Source organism: Felis catus, chromosome D4, assembly GCF_018350175.1.
Source record: "Felis catus isolate Fca126 chromosome D4, F.catus_Fca126_mat1.0, whole genome shotgun sequence".
Lineage (NCBI taxonomy): Eukaryota > Metazoa > Chordata > Mammalia > Carnivora > Felidae > Felis > Felis catus.
In genome coordinates, this window is record NC_058380.1 from 46,316,198 (window position 1) to 46,336,529 (window position 20,332).

Here is a 20,332-nt window from a genome sequence, read left to right on the forward strand (position 1 = left end):
CTTAAACAAACTGGCCCTTTTGAGGAACAGAGAGAAAGCCAGTGTGGGGATGAGGGTGAAATCGGTTGGAGAGAAGGTCAGGGAATAGGCCATATGGGGTTCTATAAGTCATGAAAAGGAGTTTGGCTACTATTCTAACTATAGTGAGAAGTTACCAGAGGGCCTTAAGCTGGGAAATGTCAGCATTGTCCAGATTTAACCAAATAGTAAAACCATCTCTTCCTGGATAACTTGTCCAAAAAGGATATTACAGCTATGGATATGCGTGGAGATCAACCAAACATGGAAGAAGGGCCTCAGTGACAACTGACCTCACTTAAACATGAGAGGAGGACAAAATGGTGTCCAGGAGTGTTAAAAGGATTTAGGGATTATGGCTTTTTTTTTTTTAATTTTTTTTTCAACGTTTTTTATTTTTGGGACAGAGAGAGACAGAGCATGAACGGGGGGGATTATGGCTTTTAATAATGAATCAAAGTTTTAATTTTGTTAAGAAGAAAAATGTTTTTTCTGTTATGTATTCCAGAAGGAATTCCCATTCAAAATAACTGAAAAAAGTCTTGGTTGTGTACAACAATAAGCCTTTTAAGACACATATGGAAAATTCATCTATTTAGAGCTTGATTTTTAAAGACTCAGACTTTATTGTATATAATATGCAATGAGATTTTATTTATAATTTAACCTACTTGAGTTAAAAAAACACAAGAAGCTTAGGGAATATGAATAACAATTAAAATGGACATTTAAGTGGCTTTAATGTCATGTATTAGCACCGTGTTTTTTTGATATGACCGCCGCTCCACCCCAAACATTGAAATGACAGGGGGTGGGGGTTGGGGGGACCTCAACCTAGAATGAAAACAGTACAATCATTTTTCCAAGGAAAGAGAAGTGAAATAGGAAAAACAAAAACAAAAATCACCAACTCATTTGGAAGGTCATGAAAGGCAAAGAAGAGTGTGCACATCTCAGACCGATTTGCCTCAGCATGTGAATCATTTAACAGGAAAAAACACTGGACTGACTCAGCTTGAGCAGGCTCTTGTTGTCCCTGCTGAGGTCCTCGCTTGGTGTGGCCCCTGCCACTCTCCTCAGACCTTGCTTCCCTCCTCTCTTCTCACTGTAGGGAAACAGGAAGTCATGTTGATTAATAAGACTGCCTGGGATCACACCCAAGGCAATGTCGAATCTTTACCTCTTCTGGGCTTGGGAAGAGGTGCAAAGATCAAGGGCAAGCTTTTGGATAGAGTGAGAGGCAAGGCCAGAACTCTGAAGAATCAACTCACAGCTAACATTGACATAGATCCCTAGAGTGACCGATATCTGCCAGAATGAAATCTCCTCAGTGTCTCCCGACCCTCTGGGTGAGGTTTTATCCCTTAAAACAGTGAGACAACTGGAGCCTCAACAGGAAAAGGAGCTTGCCCAAGATCATAGGGTGAGTGGTACTCAGATCTGGACCTTCCAACCCCTAGGGCTGTGCCATCTTCCATTTGTCATGCCTCCTTGACGGATATGGGTATAACATAGGGAGCATTGCCCCAGGTGGGGTCTCCTAGCTTCCTTGTTACAAGCCATTGTCCCCTTTTGCCTTTCAGTTGTATTTTGTGGCCACATACAATTAGCTCTTATAATGGGATCATCCGACTCCACTGTACTTCACTCCTTCTCAGGGAGAAAGTACTAAAGATTATTGCCATGAGGGGCATAATAAGCTAAATGGGTGTTACCCAGTCTGAAAAATCTTAGCGATGTCAATAAGCCACTTGAGACAACAAGGCACCTGATATTCTGTCCTCATTCCTTATCAGTCCTTGGCTTTGGGAAGAGGAACTTTCTGGAAGGAGAAGGACCTTTGTGGAGTTAAAAAGAGGAAGAAGAGTTATGAATTCAAGCCTCTGAAACAAATCAGTGACAAGTTGTTCTGTGGGCTGACAGTTTTCTCTTTACCTTTCCTTTCTAACAGCTATTCATCTCATTGTCAGATACTTTGACTAAAAGTCATGGTAAGAATCAAATGTAATCCCTTAAGTACACTCACCATAAGTTAGCTCCAGCCATACCAAAAATTCTCAGAGTAATTCCATCTCAAATGCTGTGTGTGATCAATCTAATAGGTATGTGAAGTGACCTTACAGAGGAAATTCATTTGATCACCGTGGCTTTGGTTTTCTTAGCATACGCAGATCGCGTTCATTTTCATCACACTAACTGCTTGGTACAGGATTGTTTAAATGGATTGGGAAATCTCATGAAAACTATTAAACTAAATGGTTCTGCTTATGGGCATGCACTTGAGTATCTTACCATTTTCCAGAAGCAATCAGAAACTTGCTTTGAAAAAGCATGGGCATTGGAGGTTGGCTGCTGGCGTGTGGATCCTCATGCTACCATTGTTTTGTTCTATGGCAATAAGAACACTACAAAACATTTCTGTGCCTCAGTTTCCTCATTAAATATGGTTATAACAACTGTGCCTACCTCACAAGATTACATGTGAGGCCCAAACAGAGTAATATATAGTGTACCCTGCCTGGCATCAGGTAACTGTCTCTTAAAATGACCATGAAGATAATGTAGATGTAGCTTTAAAAAAAATTTTTTTTTATTTAGGGTTTATCTATTCATTTAGAGAGAGGGAGACAGCGGGGAAGGGGCAGAGAACGAGGAAAAGAGAATCACAAGCAGGTTCCACACATCAGGCGGGGAGCCTGATTCGGGGCTTGAATTAACTCACAGACCTTGAGATCACTACCTGAGCTGAAATCAAGAGTTGGACACTTCACCAACTGAGCCACCCAGGAGCCCCTGATGTAGATGTAGCTTAACATATAATTATAATTTCACTTATTTAAGGCCAAACGTTCTAGTTCGGTGGAGTTTGCCAAACACAGTGATATCTTTGGGATCTCAAGACCATGGCTTCGTTGCTCCCTCACTTTCATGCTACTTCCTTTGAATGGGCAAGCAAGTCTGTTGACCAACTGGAGACTTTTCAGCAACAGTTCTGCTGACTTCACTTTCACGTGCCCTCAGGGCTAGCAGCCATCAAGCCAGGGAGCAATAAAATGTGTTGGTGGGAAATAAACGAGGAAGAACAAGAACAAAAAAAAAAGTGGCCTGAGCTCATTCAATGACAATATTTATTATATGGAACAATGATCATGGTTTAGACGTGTTTGTTCTCTGTTACACTGTAAATATGGAAGAAATGTCATTGCTCAATAGCTGTCTGGATCGCTTACGGGGTGGACTTGTGAGGTAGAGCTGTCTCAGGGTGCCTTCAAAATACAGTGACATTTTTGCATTGAGGCTTTCGTGATGAGTGCTGGATTGGGTCAGTCGCGAGTGGAAAATATTGCCACCTATAGGCCAGTTGTTATGATAAAATACCTCATCATGTTCTTGGCACCATTTATCGAACAAAACCTTTCAGTGGGCTTAAGGTTGAGCAGAGAAGTTAAAATGGCAACCAGTATCCCAATCCTTGTAGATTGCAAATCTCAGGGAGACAGTGTGGAACTTTAGCATGAGCTCAAGCTTTGAGCTCAGTCAGACTTCCAACCTGATTTCAACTTAGTAACTGTGTGACTTTGGCACTCGTATTGAGCCTCTATGAGGAAATCATCTCAGAAATATGGGTAGTAAAACCTTCCACGCGGGTTGTTGCGAGGGCTTAATGGGATTGACATTATAATGATCTATATTGTAGATACTCCATAAATATCCTTGCCTTGTTTTATTCGTTGCCTGCCTCTTTCCAGTTTCTTACATGCCATTTGGTAGTCCAGATTTTCAAGGTGAATTATTTTGCAGATAGCAAGCCAGATACTGGAGAAGGCATAAGCTATTTGAGGACTTTGGATCTTTCTGCTAAATGGAGGCCAGGGCCCAGAGTCAGTATTTAGACTTTCCAGTACATTGGTCAGCTGTTTCAGCAAGTCAGGTATACTGAAAGCATGGGCTACTGATGAGTGTTTCCCGGTGAGCTGCTGCATATGGACGTGCTTTGTAAAATGTCAAGGGCTCTAGGATCGTACAGTTGTCACTATCACAGTTGGAAGCATTTAATCCTTTTTCCTTCTCGTTTTACAGGTTAGGGAGTTGAGACCTGGAAAGATGAAAAGTGATTTTCCCGAGCGCCTAGATCATTGTCCTCTTCAGCATCACAGTAGCAAACATTTGCTTGCCTAGTGCCAACTACTGATCTGGGCACTTCCCACGTATTACTGGTAATCGTGAAATCTTCATAACAACCTCATGAGGCGGTTTCTATTATCCCCATTTTACAGATGAGGAAACAGAAGTAAAGAGAGGACACAGAGCTATTAAGTGATAGGGATTTGAACCTTAGCAGTTGGGCTCCAGAGTAGTCATTTTGACAACTATGTATACATATGCACATTAAAGAAAATAAAACTGGGCCCAGATGATGAATACAATTCTCTTTATGTTTGATCCTTCCTTTTTCCACTTCATAAAGCATTTTGATTAGTTTATTAGCTTTTGAGACTGTTCTAAAGGTTGCAACAATGCACAGAAAATGTATTGGTTACATAAAAAAAAAAAAGGAAATAACTGCCAAAGTCAACCAAAAGAATCTAAAGGTAGCTTTGAGACAGTCTCCTATGAGGTTGATGATGGCAGAGGTGAAAAGTGGGTAGTGGTTTGTTCCAAAAGAAATCCAAGACATATCTTTTACAGCCTAGATGAGGAGACCTATGAAAACAGAATGAAGTTCAGTAGAAGTTGGGGGAGAGAGAGGAGTTTACACTGACAGGGTAAGGGTTTCAGGTGAGAGATGGAACTGAAGGAGGCCTCAGGGGTGTGAGAAGCTAGAGTTGGCACATGCTATGGTGAGGACGACCAAGGACCCACAAATAACGTCAGAGGAGAAATGGACAAAGAAAAACAAAAACACCAAGGCTACTCAGATCGGAGAAGAAAAGAGCTGGAGAGATATGAAAGCTCACTTTCAATATTTTAGGGTTGTCATATGGCAAAGGGATTAGATTTATATGTGTTGTTCTAGAAGACCGCAGGAGGGCAAATGTATGCAGGTAGAGGGAGGAAGATCTAAAACCAAAATGGGGAGGACCTCTCAATATCAGATACAATGCCAGCATTTCAGCAGCCACAACAGAAGGGATTACTTTCACAATTATGTGGCTCTTGGTCACTGCAAAGACATGTATAAGCAGAGGCTGCATTACTGGTAATCTTGTAAAGGGAAGCAAAGCACACAGCACAACAATAAATATTATACTATGTTCCCACGTCATAAAACTTATGTATGTAACATATGCAGACGAAAATACACCAAACTCATAAACACTTGCCTTATATAGTCATGTTTTTTTTTCAGTTTTTAAGGAATATATATTAAATAATTTAGGACAGCCTATAATAGTTTCTTTTTTATTTGGAAAGACTTAGGAAGTTTAATGACATTTTCTGAGGCCACAACTAAAAGCCAAGAATTGAATCCGTCTCAAGTCCAGTCTTTATTTCTGGAAACCAGAATCCCACTTTTTAGAGAATTAAGAAGAGAATGAGTAAACATAACGTGGAGGCTGTGGGCACAGAATACGAAATTGTAGATTAGGAGCTTTTCAAGTAGCAAGCAGCAGATTTGAGGAGTGAGACTCGCAAGTGACAAAGGGCACCGTTGAGTCCGTTGGAGCTGGATGGTGACAAAGCAGGGTTATTGGAGATGGATGCCACACCTTGGCAAGTGGCAGATGTGGTATCGAGATAAAGTTGCTGCCTCTCTCTTTAAAAGCCCTTTGTAATTGACAAAAATGCCCCCAAACCAATATTAAGCTTTTTTCTATGGTTGAAGCTGTTTTGATTTTTTAGTGACTTCTTATCCTTTTACAGGATTGGTTCCTTTGCAATGAAATTTCCTTTTTTATTTTCCTGTGTAAGCCAGAAGTCATGTTTGGGAATAGATCCTGTGGTCCTGGCTACTTGAGAGTGGAATGGAGTCTAGCCATGTTTAGGGCCAGAAGTGGTCTTAGCTGAGTTAGAACCTGATAACATTATTTGTACAAGTGTAGTCTGCCTCCAAGATAGAGGGAGGTGTTTTATGACCACAGGCTTTATGAATTGTAGCTATAAAATAATCAATCTTTTAAAGCAAACATAGCATAATGTGTATATCCAAATGTGAATTGTCCTTCAGAGCTGTGACCCTTGGAAACTTTTCATACCTACTGGTATAAAACATATTTAAACCTACCAGTGGAAACATCTTTCAGAGCCAATTTATTACACACACACACACACGCACGCACACACACACACACACACACACACACACATTATTTTACAGTATATTTTGGGGGCACCTGTGTGGCTCAGTTGGTTGAACACACGACTCTTGATTTCAGTTCAGGTCATGATCTCATGGTCCGTGGGGCTCTGTGTTGAGTGTGGAGCCTGCCTGGGATTCTCTCTCCCCCTCTCACTGCCCCCTCCCCCACTTGTACTCTCTCAAAATAAATAAACATTAAAAAAATAGAGTACACTTTATTTTTAGCAGAAAATATTTTATCTCGCTTGATAACCAATTTTATTTCCCAGAGGGACTGGCTATGAACACCTCTTGGCTATTGGAAAAATCAAATCCGTCATTAAAAGACAGAGCGTTTACCATGGAAGAGATAGAAACGTAACAGGGTTATGCTGACTTTGAAGACCCTACACAGAACTGTAAAGTATTTGAAATACATTGAATGCAATACATTGACTGAATGATTTGCTCATTATTTGCCAGTTCCTGGAGAGAGGTTGGAGCTATGGCTGCTGGACTAAGTTGAGAGATACCACGAAAGGGAAGAGGATCCCAAGAGAGTGTTGCAAGTTCTGACAGGTAGCAGCTTCACCTATGGGGAGACAGGCTGGGTGAGTCAGGAAGGACCCCCTCAGGATGTGGATCATCGCTGGTACTCTCATTGTTCTTTTTCTGTACTCTTCACTATTCTTATTATCATTTTACTTAGGTTAAATGTAATTTTGTAAGGCTAACTCGAACCACCATGTAATTCTTAAAGGGAATTTTGATAAGGTTTCCAAGCAGTGTTGCACAGGTTTCTCATGTTCCCTGCCCTCATTACTTGACAATCTGATTTGAAGTCATTGCCCATCCTGGAGTTTCAGCAGACCAACTGGGCTCCAGGTACAGAGAAAAGGGCAATCTTTAGGTAGCAAAGGGCTTCCCTGTCTAGTTTCTGGCTCAGAGAAGCACAAATATCGACTTTTCATGTGTATCAGATCCAGAATCATCTGTAAGAGCTGGGCTGACTTCAGGAGCAGATGATTTTTCCCTTTCATCTCTAACAAATAATGGTGCTTAGAGCAATGCGTGTTTACCGGTAACAAATTCCACCAATGGGTGTGGTTGAAAAGTTGAGTGCTGTGGACCGAGTGGCTTCAGCTATTGTCTACAGCATTTCCTCCCTTGTCTGGGAGGTTCTGGCTCCTCCGGCAAGGGCAATTGCAGGCCCAGATAAATGTCTGGGTTTTCTTACTCAAGGATGAGGAGGTGAGGGCGGCGGGGCCGTGGGGGCGGCGGTGGAGCAGGCTTTCTGGCAGGGATTCCACTAGGGGGTAAGTCTATCTTTAAAACAAAGTAAACTGGGGCCACCCATCTCAGCAGCTAAATGATTTCCTGGTTGATAGGAGGTGAGGACAAGATGAATGGCTTTGGGAAAAGAAACTGTGAGGAGAGAAAGGAAGAAGAAAAATGAGGGAAACATTGAGGAAGATTTATGAGCCAGAAGAAACGTAAAGGTAGACGATTTGCTTTTTCAGTTTGGAGCGGAGACAGGAAGATAATCCCTTGGTCCTCAAATAGTAAAAGCCCTGGGGTCTGTTCTTCCCCGGGAGTCCCCGGCGATGATACTGAGCCCCTAGGGAAAGACAGCCAGCTTGCCTGAGGTTTCCAAATCCCGTCTTGTGGTGAGAGGCTGAAGACTGTCAGGGCCAAAATCAATACCTGTCGTGTACACATCAGAGGTGGTGCCCTCAGATAGGATTAGGCTGTCTGGCCATCGTTTGTCATGGGTGTTTCTCTGCAAATGTTGTGTGGTTATCAGTCCAGTTCACCTGATTTTTTTCTTTTTTTAAAAAAAACAAAACTGCAGGCCATCTTTGAGAAGACCTCAGCCTAAACGGTGGAAATACATAGATTCATCTGTGCCTTGAATTCACACGTAGCAAAAACAGCACACACCAGCAGCGGCTTGTCCTCTGTCCCCATCCATTAAGATTATGATAAATGAGGTCGGAGGAAGGCTGGGTCTGGGTGGTTCCATTTGTGTGTTGGTTTCTTCCTGTCCTCTGGGTTTTGGGTCACCTGCTGCTCTGTGTCAGTAGCAGAGTGCTGGGTCCCATCCAGCACTGTCTAGGTTTTATGGGTCACTCTCTTGAATGAAAGCTTGATTTTCCATGGAAGAGAATGCTGTCTCCGGCAATTGTTCAAAATGTAGCATCTCAAATGTAGACCCTTCAACTGTGTTTACATGCCTTGTGCAGGCTCTTTCTTTTCTTAGCTTTCAATTCTTCAGATATGGAATATGCTGGAGATGTGACTTCTTTGTTGTTCAAGGGTGATTTGCATTATCGCCTTGACTGATGTGCGTGCACAACTTGCCTGTGACCGGGGCTGTGGTGGCAAAGGCTGTAGAGACATCTGTGACTTTTGATGGAAGGAAGCAGTTTCTTACTGAGAGTCACCCACTCCTTAACTCCCTCTAGTCTGTCTGTGAGTTCCATGTTGCCCTCATGACTGCTCAGCTCAGCTGAATACTGTCCTCTTGCTATTTAATTAAGATTTTGCTGTTTTTTGAAACCCTATAAATGTGTAATCTCTGTGTCTCTGTCTCTCTCTCACACATACACATGTAACAGTGAATGACTCATAAATATGAAAAGTAAAATTTTGAATTTTAATTCCAGAAAATCAACCTGATTGATAAAGTACTGATATAATATTTCCAAAGTGGAAATTCATGAAGAAAATAGATTCTTAGGCACTTAGTAATACCAGGAACATTTTACCAGCATTGTCTCATTTAACTTCTAACAACTTTTAAAGACAGGGTATGCTTTATTGTAGCAATCAAGCAACTGTAACTTGCCAAGGCCACGGTAAGCACGGGGCCAGGCCAGGGGCCTGCTGATGTCCCACACTGTTAATTATTCTCTATACTGAGCTTTAGCTACTTTGCAGCTATTTATTGCGTTAAATTCATAATCCCGCTTTCATCATAGTAAAAACAGTAATAATCACACAACAGAACTATTTGCAGTGGCCTCTGGCCAAGGCCATTTGATCCAGAGTCAAAACCTCATATTTGTATAGTGCTTTTACTTTGTCAAAATCTAATAAGGGTGTTTCTCATACCTGAGGACAATCAAACTGATGTCTATTTAGTATAGTAACATACCAAATTATTAATGGCATATATATTTTAGTCTGTTTCTATGCTTATCATTCTCTCCGTTTTAGAAAGTTGGGGGCTCAAAAATGCTTTAGAAAAATTTCTTCTCCAAGGACAGGAGATGGCTAGGTATCCCTTTTAAAGGCAATGCTTCTTAGTGAGAGAGTGGAGATGAGAATTCATGTCCCTAACTGAGAGTTTATTGTCCTTTCTAATAACACCACACAATCTGGTGTCTATCTAAAGGCGTGGGTTCCTTGTCTATTAATAGCTCTACTATTAATAATGTGCAGTGACTGGATATGCCAAGATTTTGCTGGTGTTTTGGAGAACTGAAAAGGTTTCCAAGTTATATCTAGAAAGTCTTTGGAATTTTTTCAACATGCTATATGACTGGCAGCTGAAAATATGACAAGTAGGAAGGAAATGAGAATGCATCGACAATCTGTTATTTGCTAGACCTATCGGTAGGCACTTTTTCTATACTAACCTTGTGAAACTGATATTAACTCTACTTTGTAGGGGATGAAAGGTCAGAGAAATTAGTAATTGCTCCCAAGTTGTACCCTAAGAGTGTTTGAATCTAGTCTGTCCAATACCGAAGCTTTTACACTTTTATTTCCTTGCCGCCATGTAGTTTGAAAAAATCAAATACATAGCATTTCGTGCCTGGACCACCTCAGCAAGAAAACTGGGCACTCACTAAAGTAACATACACTAAAAATAAACACCCCTCTTCCTCCCACGAGCTTCCCAAGGTTGCAGAGAGGAACACTGGAGGTCTCCTAAGCATAGGAATGCTGCCTACAGTAATCTAACATCAGAGAATATCATTCAGATCACTTTTTTTTTCTTTTCTGAGTTTGTCTCTCGGATCCCATATATATTTCTGAAGTTTTTTGTGATGGAAATTTTCAAGCATACACTACAGTGGAGAGAACAGTATATTGAACAGTATATTGAAGAACTGGGTACCTGGACCTGGCTTCAATAATTTCTGCCTTAGGGCACCTGGGTGGGTCAGTTGGTGAAGCATCTGACTCTTGATTTTGACTCAGGTCATGATCCCAGGGTCATGTGATGGAACCCTGAGTTGGGCTCTGTGCTGAACGTGGAGCTTACTTGAGATTCTCTCTCTTCCTCTCCATCTGCCCCTACCCCACTCTCTCTTTTTTTCTTTCTCTCTCTCAAAACAACAATAATAATAATTCATGCCCTAGTTTTATGCTCTCTATATACTCTATATATGTTGGCATAAATTATGGATGGTGTGTCTGCATTTGATGGTGAGTAGATAATGGACCATACATATGCTTTTTACCTTTTAGGCCCTAGTTCTTGTCCCAGTACAGGATGGATATTTTTTTCCTCCAATACAAAGTCTTAATGGGTTATCAGTAATGACATCTTAAAGAGCATAATGAGAGACACCATAAACCAGCTATCAAAATAAGGTACAGTAGGAATATAAATATTTCACCTTGGAAACAAAGCAAGGTCAAGAGAAGAGCATGAGGACTCTGAAGATTAGGAGCATGAAAACAAAAGGCCATTTGGAGCCATTCTATTCCCATGGGTGCATGGGTGTTGCTTCCATTCAGGGTTGTTGGGAAGGGCACTGGTAGGGCCGGGCTATCAGGATGAGATCACTGGATTACCTGAGACATGACTGTCCTTTGCCACATGGAGCATTTGTCTTCAGTATTGAAGCTCATCTGCCTTTAGGGAAATGGAGACTCAAGGAAAGAAATGTGTTATACTGTCATTTTTCTTAAATTTTTCAATGTTTATTTATTTTTGAGAGAGATAGAGTGTAAGCAGGGAGGGGCAGAGACGGAGGGAGACACAGAATCCGAAGCAGGGTCCAGGCTCTGAGCTCTGAGCGCAGAGCCTTACGTGGGGCTGGATCCCACGAACCATGAGATCATGGCCTGAGCCGAAGTCGGATGCTTAACTGACTGAGCCACCAGGCCCCGATATACCGTCATTTTTCAATTATCCACATAAATGCTTGAGAACAGAGGCATGGATTATAGAAAATGAGGAAGGTATTGCCATACTTAGATTTGTCTGTGAGGTGTGTCTATCCTGGAAATTCCCTTTAAAAAGCATAGAAGGCCATTCTGTCATAGTCCGTATCTGTTGGAGCTGCCTTCTTGTGCCACCAACCTTCAGCCACACACCTTCCCTGCTCCCCTCTCTGTCTCCTCCTCTGGTATTACCTTAATGGCAGGGTTTCAGAAAGCCCTGGTTCTTATACTATATACACATTTAAAATATTGGCAAAATTGGAATTAGGCAGATGAGATTCTAAGAGTTCAGCTGGGATTTTCCAAAGCAATCCAGTTGACAGACTTGAAAGCATTTGTTACAAGTCTGCTCTCAGATACAATTACTGAAGACCTTAGATATCATAGACCTCCTGGCCCATTTTCCTTGGCAACAGGGGTTCCAGCTCTATCAAAAACTTCCTTCCAGCTCTGGTTTTCACATGATAATAAGTCTGTTTCACGACTTTGTTCTGTCTGCTGGCCCCTCCCACCCTGGTACTGGGAAGGTTTTCTTCCTGACATTGTCCTCACAACAAATTGTCGGAAGAGAAGATAAGGTTTTCTTTAACAGCAATAACCTAGTACACTGCACAGGTGTCTGTATTTATGCATCCCATGCAGGGGGGAAAAAGCTTGTTCTAACTTGTCTGCGAATTCAGAATCCAACCCCAAACCAATTAGTCCTTCACTTCACTTGTGTAGACCCAGCATACTTTTCTTGGAGGACTCAATTTTATTAGAAAAGCATAGCACAGGACTTAGGGACACAGTGATTTCCCCATCTCAAATCACCTGGTACTGTTTTTATTTCACTGCTTCTGTTTCTTTCCTGCATAAGTACGTGTGATTTTCTGGATTTGTCCCAATTTTAGTTCAAACAGTGCAGTCACCAAATTTACAGGTGATACTAAGTAATATAAAATATTTTGCGTCCACACTGAAGAGAATTGCCTCTGTGTAGATGAAATAATAAATACAATAAGAATAATAAAAACCAGTATTTATTATGTGTTTACTCTTTACCAGCACTGTATTGAGTGATTTACTTGCATTACCTCTTCTGTCTTCAAAATATCCTTACTAGGTAAATTCCATTATAATCCTCACTTTACAGAAAGGGAGCATCGAAGCTTAATGGGTTTAGTTGACGTACCTCACAACAGAAGAGCAGAGCTGGGGTTTGAGCACAGGGAGAACGGTTACCCTGAAATACAAGCTGTGGCACGTGGGCATGCGTGCACACACACACACACACACACACACACACACACACCAGCTGCTGAACATGGACCCAAGGCAAGATAGCCTTGAGCAGAGGAGTTGTGCCTGAGAGTGAAACTGTAGGGATAAAAATAGGGAAAGGCATGAACATGGTTGGTTGGGGTTGATCAGGATGGGCCCATGGGGCAAGATCACTTTGAAGGAAGTTAAGGAGGTGAGAAAATAGCGGTAGATATGAGAGGAGGGGTGGTCAGTGGATTAGGTAAATAAAGGTAATGGAGGAGATTTCAAGTCCAAACAAGAAGCTGGGGACAGATGGGGACAATGGAAACATCTCTAGGCTCCCTCACATGCTTTAAGAGAAATGGTGGTCAGTTGCTTTGCTTTTTAATAGCAACATGCTTATCATACAGACTAATGGGAGGCTTATACAGCATCCTGTTTCTGGAGTCTTCCATCTCTCTGATGGGTTAGAATTGGGTTCGTTCCTCTTGACCCACTGTTTTGATCCACGGCGTTTTCTTCCCATTGTACTTTTCTTCTAGACACCTGAGATTTATTGAAAGAAGTGAAGCCCATCTATGCTTTTGAATTTGATGTCTAATATTAATTGCCACATCTTACGAATTATAAATTATTCTTTTTTCAAAGGCTTACTTGAAACGTATTAGAGATCTAATGTATATAAAGATAGGAACCTTGTATGCAGGTATCTTCTACAGTCAGTCCTATGAGATTTTATGATTTAACATGTGCTTGACATATTCAACGAAAGGGTTTATCTGCCATGGTTTTATTGGAGCAGATAACTTATCTTTTTTAAGGTACATTTTACTGTGGAGCCAGGATATTTGCTACTAAGGTAGAATGTCATACTTAAAACAATGTCTAAATAGGAAAGAATAATATTTGCACACAGGCAATGTGGTATGTAATTGTATTTAGGGCTGAATTATATTCTGAAACACATTCTATAACATAAAACCTAGCACATTTAAAAATCATTTTTACCAAATTCTTAAATAATACCTGTTTACCTTTAAAATCTTGATCTGTTTCTCCGAAGACAAATTATTATTCTTTTAGTTGTTGAGCCTTCTGATCAAACAAATTCTTTTCCTGTTTCACTATAGTCATGTAAAATATTTTACTTCAAAGGAAAAATGCTATGAATTTATAGTGATTTCAGAATTTAAAAATCTGTTTCCTATTTTGTTGATTAAGACAGAGGAGCATTGATTGTGAATAAGGAATATGCTATGTTGAAAACAAAATTAAGGATCCTGATGTTTCTGTGCCAGATAGCACAAAAACTAAAAACACCACAGGAATTTTTCAACATTATTAACCTCTTGACAATGTGTGGGTCGTATAAAGGACAAATGAATGTTTTGAAGGGACCGAGAATGCCTATTTTAACCGACTGTCCAATCACTGTAGATAAATATTTGTGTTCCTGGAGATTATTAGATTTTTATCAAAGCAAATTGAATTGGAAACATGGCATGTATTAAGTCATTGGTGCTTATTGTCTAATTCTTTTTCCCATAGAAGTTTCTATGCACTGAAAGAGCACTAACTCATCGGTTAGACATACCATGTAATGATTCTTATCATATCCAGACAAAATAAAAGCTTTTTAAGAAGCTACTTCACAAGACAACTGCATAGCTTTCCTCACAGGAACTCGTTAAACAAATAATGATTATTAAAGCTTTTGGGTCAATCGCTTACACCAGTTTAACAAGAACAATTCCAAAACGTCTAGCCCATTCCACATTCCATGTGACTAACTATGGTATCCAGAGCTTGGAAAATATCCAGGCAACTCAAAGTAGCTTTTCTCAAATGCTTTCTGGACACTGGATTTTAAGGAAAGTGATATAATTAGGTTTACAGAGAAGAGTCTTCAAGGCATGCCCCTTATCAATCCTATAATTGGTCTCAATTATACCCGAAAGTTGTCTAAAAGTTGTCTAAAAGTACCCAAACGTGAAAACCTCGCAGCTTTAGTCCCTATCTATATTGGTGTTGGCAAACGCATAGATTGATGTGGACATTTATTTGTATTTAGTGACACAGATATACTAGCAGTTTTGCACAAGCCTCCAATAGAGGCCACCGTGAGTTGGAACGATTAGCTTCTAAAAATGTGTTCAGATTCACCATTCCTTTATGCTTATCATCATGGCATGTTTGGGGTAGAAACAAGAAAGAAGGTTTATAGTGGAAAGGTAGGCACAAGAGAGAAGGAGGACAGGAACTGAGTCAGACGAGAAGGACTTTGGCGGGTTTGGGGTCAAGGCGGATAGGAGCAGCAGTTACAATATCCGGCACGCAAAAGCTCGAGTGCAGGGAGAGAGAGGGAGAAGACCAGCTGGTTCTTTAGGTCCCTGTCTCTTATAAGCAGGGTCTGGAATCCAGAACTTTGGAACTGAGTCAAAAACTCAAGATAAGGGATTTACAATAAAGTGTCAGTAACTCAGCAAACAGAACCAGAGGCCTAGGACACCAGCACTAACAGGCCAGTAATGCAAGGGACCTACATTTCCTGCTTCGACCCCAAACTTGTAACGATTTTGGGAAGCTCAGCGTTTTATTCTGTTCATTCAATTTATATTTACTAGGCACCTATTATGTGCCAGGTGCTGTATGAGCAGCAGAGGCTATTCCTGAACTAGATAGACAGAGGATCTCATTTTTTAAAGGAGACATACAATAAGCCGGTAAATAATGAACTGAACAAAGAAATCTAGAAGAAAATAAATGCCACAGTAAGTCTGAGAATGTGAGGAAGCTGTTTTAGGGAAGAGGGGTAGAGAGAGGGGTAGAGAAAACCTCTCCAAAGAAGTGATATTCGACCACCGAGAGTGAAGGTTGAGAAAGGGTAGACATTTGAGGAGCTGGAGGGAGAACCTTGTGGAATGACCTGGAGGTGAAAAGGACAAAAGGAAGACGATTTTAAGAATAGGGAGCAAAGGAGAGGGTGGAGTGAAATGGGGGGGATAGAGAAATTGACAAGAGCTGGATCATACAGTTGGAGGGGAAAAGCATTTGGCTAGGGTAAGGCATGGGCCAAGTAGTCGAATGACTGATTTGAAGTAATTCACTGTTTCTATAGTTGTAAACCAGAAAACAGGTCAGGAACGCCTGAAAACTCTGCCCATACATTGTGAAGAACTTCCTGAGGAAGTTTCCTAAATTGGACACCAAGTATGAAGCGGACCCCTGGTGCCGGATCTTGGTGTGCAAGTGAGTTTCTGAAGGGCCCGGGGTTAAAAATTAACTCCAGGGCAAAGCACCGCAGTCCAAAACACTGGTGGTAGTAGCCAGAGGGTTTTTTCTTTGGATGACGAAACTGATGGGGCAGGATGGTGAGTCACCCAGCGTGGGCTGGTGTGAAGCAGGGAAGCAGAGCATAATGTGGGTTAGCCTGGGAGGCACATGAATAAATAGTAAAATGGACGAAACGCAGAAAGCATCATCGTTCGTGTGATTTCCTTCCCTCTACAGAGTCAGAGAAGTCATAGGTCCCCTGAGGAGGTCTTTCAATTGGTTAACAACATACTATGCCCTTCCTGTGAATTTTTTAGTTAGTACAAAAATATGCTGATAATAATAGCTAAGAAAAGTAGTGGCAACATCTTGATTCTTCTTCCGGGTTAAATTGGGTCTCCCCCAAAGATCTGCCGAGGTCCTTATCCTCAGTACTTCAGAATGTGATCTTTTTTGGAAATAGGGTCATTGCAGATGTCATTAGTTAAATTAAGGTGAGGTCATATTGGAGTATGGTGGGCTCTTAATCCAACCTGACTGGTGTCCTTATTAGAAGAGGCAACTTGGACACAGAGACGGTGCAGAGATGGCCATGTGAAGACACAGACACACAAGGAGAATGCCATGTGAAGAAGGAAACGGAGGTTGGAATGATGTTTCTCTAAGCCAAGGAATGCCAAGAATTCCTGACCATCACGAAGCTAGGACAGAGGCATGGAGCAGATTTCTCTCAGCGCCCTTCGAAGGTACAATCCTGCTGATCCCTTGATCTCAGACTTTTAGCTTTGAGGACTGTGGAAGAATAAATTTCTGCTGTTTTAAACCACCCAGTATTTATCTGTACAGCAGCCCTGAGAAATGACTACAGTGCCTTCTCATTCTTCCGTTTGACTCTCTTCCACCATTGTCCCTTTCGCACTATTATCCATTAAGACCAAGTTACTTTTCCTACCACTTGTGCTCTTTCTGCCAAGAATATCCTCATTCCCTTCTTTGTCTGTTTTAAAATAATTTTAAATAATTTTAAAATAATTATTTTGAATAATTTTAAAATAATTTAAAACAACTCAAAAATGTTTAATGTTTGGGGGCACCTCAGTGGCTCAGTCTGTTGAGCAATGGACTCTTGGTTTCGGCTCAGGTCATGACCTCCTGGTTCATGGGTTCCAGCCCCACGTCGGGCTCTGCACTGACAGTTGCAGAGCCTGCTTGTGATTCTCTGTCTCCCTCTCTCTCTGCCCCTCCCCCACTATCTCTCTATCTCTTTCTGTCAAAAATAAACATTCAAAATTTTTTGATGTTTGGTTATAAAATATTTCAAGCATACACAGAAAATAATGTAACAGATTCCGTTTTCTCAACATCTCGGTTTATCAGATGACAACTTTTCTTCCATATTTGCTTCAAATCTTTCCTTTTTTACCCTAAAAAGGAAATATTACTGATAAAGTTAATGCCTCCTCTCTTCCTACACACTTCCACTTCCCTGTTCTCCACAATGGTGGTTCTTCCTTAATTGTAAAGTAGCTTGCAGAACATCATGAACATCACCCAGGCCAACTCAACAACTCTGTCTCCTGTTCCCACAGTATTTTACACACAACTTATGTTAAGTAATGATCATATTGTATTTTTGTTTTTTTGTTTTTTTTTAATTTTTTTAAATGTTTTTATTTATCTTTGAAGGAGAGAGAGACAGAGCATGAGTGGGAGAAGAGCAGAGAGAGAGGGAGACACAGAACTTGAAGCAGGCTCCAGGCTCTAAGCTGTCAGCAAAGAGCCCGATATGGGGCTTGAACTCACGAACTGTGAGATCATGGCCTGAGCTGAAGACAGACGCTTAACTGACTGAGCCACCCAGGCACCCTGATCATATTGTATTTTGATTGTAGTCTTTTTCTCTATAAGAAAAAGCAAATGGTCATTTTCTTTTTTTAATTTTTTTTAATGTTTATTTATTTTTGAGAGAGAGAGAGAGAGAGGGAGACACAGAATCTGAAGCAGGCTCCAGGCACTGAGCCATTAGCACAGAGCCTGAGGCAGGGCTCAAACTCACAAACGGTGAGATCATGACCTGAGCCCAAGTCAGAGGCTTAACCGACTGAGCCACCCAGGCACCCTGTCAATGGTCATTTTCAATCATTATCTGGTGCCTACACAATGTTTAGCTCTTGGTTAAACAATTTTAATTACATAATGTCTACATGAGAGCATCTGGCCCTCAGAGGAGCCCTGTGCTTATCAGGACTGGAATTGTCAGTCTTTTTTTTTTTTTTTTCCTGGAAATTGAAACTGAATTTTGCTTGTGTCATGCGCTAGGTGATGTGGCTTGTCCACAATTCTTCCTTCCCTCCTCATCCTTGCTGTGGTGTATCCTGTGTGGAGTATGTTCTCTGCCCCCCTGGGGTTGGGCTTGACCATATGATTCGTTTTGGTCAGTGGAATGAACGTAGGCACAAGTGACAGTGTGTCAGTTCCAAGCCGAGGCTTTGGGAGGTTTGTGTGTTTCTGCTTTCCGCTCTGTGGCTCTGCCGTTCTCGAGGAAAACAGATGAAAACATGCCGCAAATGGCGGCCGGTCCCAGAATACGGAGACACCTGACTCTACCCTGAAGGCTGGCTGGAACCAAGCCTCGTGGAGCCCCAGCAAATGTACAGACTTATGAGCAAAAGTCGATGCTTTCTGATGTAGGTCCCTGAGGTTTGGGGTGGGTGTTCCCATCATAGTGGGAACCTTGTTGTTTTACACCTGACTAGTTGATGGTAGGGCCAGACTAGAACACACACTGTCTGACTAGTAATCTGGTGTCTTGCTACAATTATCCTGTTATTCATCTAGGGATTCAACAAATATTTATCACATTTTACTATGGAAAACAGCACCACACGCCACAAAAACTGAAAACAAAGAGACTATAGTCTCTGGCCTCACAAAGAACAGATTTCTAATAAGGGAAATAGACAAAAACAAGTCAATTTAAACCCGAATATGATGACAAATTCTTATAATAGCACAAAAGTCTTTCTGAGAGAGAATAATGGGTGGGGTGAAGGACTGGAGAGGATGACTTTTATGGTGGCTAAGGTAGGGCTTTTGGAGATGCCAGTGAAGTTGAGCGAGCATATCTTTCTCTCCCTCGAATGGTCTCAGATAACAGCTTCACTTTCTTCATTTTCCTTTATTTGCATAGTGTCTGTCCAACTGTGTGCCCGTGCTCTGGGCTGACTAGGTGTCCTAGGTTTGCATCCTGTGTTCAGAGAGCTATTGGGTTGTTTCGTAAGTTCTTACAGAAAGAGCGAGAAGGGCTTCATGTTCCCTTTCCCGAAGGGAAGAATCACATCCCCTCCCCAGAACAACAGGCCGAAGTCCCCGGCTGTGAATGCAATCTGATTTCTCTCAGGTGAGAGGTATTCTGTAGATGGAAAGTCAAAGGAAAAATGTGACTTTAGCAACACTGTAGGGACTGTGGTCAGTGCTGAGCTTATAAAGGCCTTTGTTTTCCATGTTTTGATTGGCCCCGGGAGGAGCCCGGAGCAGCCCGCACACCCATCTGTATCCATGTTAGTGGGACTGAAAAGTGCTGACACAGGATTGCAGATCAGGGCCTGCGGCTTGCCAGGGTAAACTTGTGCAATGCACTGTACATCCCTCCTAACAACACTGCCTCTTTTGTCACTTAAACAGAGGCTGTTAAGAACACGGGTCATTAAAGAGAGCTTTAGGAAAGCAGGCAACATTTTCCAATATTGTGGCTCTAGGCGATCCTCATAAAGTTTCAGCAGCTCTGGACGAAGTGAAGCATTCATGAATGACTAACAATAGTTTGAGAATCATAATCCGAATTGATCAGAAGCAAGTAAATATTTCAAAATATAGCTTCTGAATGTCAAAACAAGTCTATTATTGTGGAGACTTGGATGAAGATTAAGTATTTTTTTTTTTTTAATGTATATAAATATCACAAGTAAGAAGGTTTTCAAAGCTTAAATTGGCCTGGGAATCTCTAGCTTACCGATGGAAGCACAAATTCAGACACTGGTTTTGAGGATTTCTTTTTCAAATTTTCAATACATAAAAAGTGCAACTGTAGGAATAAGGAGGGGGAAAGGTTCCTATTCTACCAGCCAGAGAAGAATGTGGTTAACATTTTAAAGCTGTTTCTGCTAGCATTTTTTCTACAAGTGCTTCTTAAATATTTGAGCTCATACATACATGTAGTTGTATTCATATACTTTCTTTCACTTTTGTTATTCTTTAAATGTTTTTTTTAATGTTTATTTATTTTTGAGAGAGAGAGAACACAAGCAGGGAGGGGCAGGGAGAGGGGGAGACGCA

At 41.3% G+C, this 20,332-nt stretch overlaps 1 long non-coding RNA gene across 12 annotated transcripts in view; it reads left to right on the forward strand.

Moving 5' to 3' along the window:
* Positions 1-20,332, forward strand: part of LOC102901148 — a 147,604-nt gene that overhangs the window by 58,337 nt on the left and 68,935 nt on the right. For all 12 annotated transcript variants that reach the window (XR_006588575.1, XR_006588577.1, XR_006588583.1 and 9 more), the window contains 4 exons: positions 4,099-4,235; positions 6,782-6,909; positions 15,843-15,973; positions 16,551-16,743. This is a non-coding gene — a long non-coding RNA (uncharacterized LOC102901148). The remainder of the gene's footprint in view (positions 1-4,098; positions 4,236-6,781; positions 6,910-15,842; positions 15,974-16,550; positions 16,744-20,332) is intronic.